Here is a 631-nt window from a genome sequence, read left to right as displayed (position 1 = left end):
GAAAAAAAAAACACTAGTATAACGTTACTTGCTCATCGTGCCCGGGAAATTTGAATAAGCGCGCAGATAAGATGTTCTGACAATTCGTAGATAAGATATGATGATATCAGCGTCATATCATCTGTGGCGCCGGTATTCAAATGCGTAACCGATTCTGTGCAGTGAAGTGCAAATTCGTGTGTGCTTTTTATGAAGTTATAAGTTTTTTAAAGAGATTTAGGCCCGTTGTCTCTGTGTAAGAGGAGGCTCGAGAAAACAGTTTGATTAGCTTATTGTAATTTGTAGGATTATTAAGCTGACTGTAGAGGAATAAGTGGATATAGCGATGAGTAAAAGCGAAGGAGAAAGTGGAGGAGGAAGGGGAAGTGAAAAAGGAAGAAATATGTTTAAAGAAAGGGATGATAGGGAAAATATAAACAGAGAAAGAGATGATAAGGAAAATATAAACAGAGAAAGAGATGATAAGGAAAATATAATAAGGGAAAGAGATGAAAGAAGAGAGAAATACAGAGAGAGAGAAGGAAGACAGGTAGACAGAGGAGAAACAACAAGAGAATTTTATCCATTCTACGCGAAAATGACTTGGAAAAGGAAAATGCAACCATGCAACGAAGACTGTGAGACTCCTTGC

This window comes from Penaeus monodon, chromosome 25 (assembly GCF_015228065.2).
Source record: "Penaeus monodon isolate SGIC_2016 chromosome 25, NSTDA_Pmon_1, whole genome shotgun sequence".
NCBI lineage: Eukaryota > Metazoa > Arthropoda > Malacostraca > Decapoda > Penaeidae > Penaeus > Penaeus monodon.
This window is presented reverse-complemented; position numbering follows the sequence as displayed.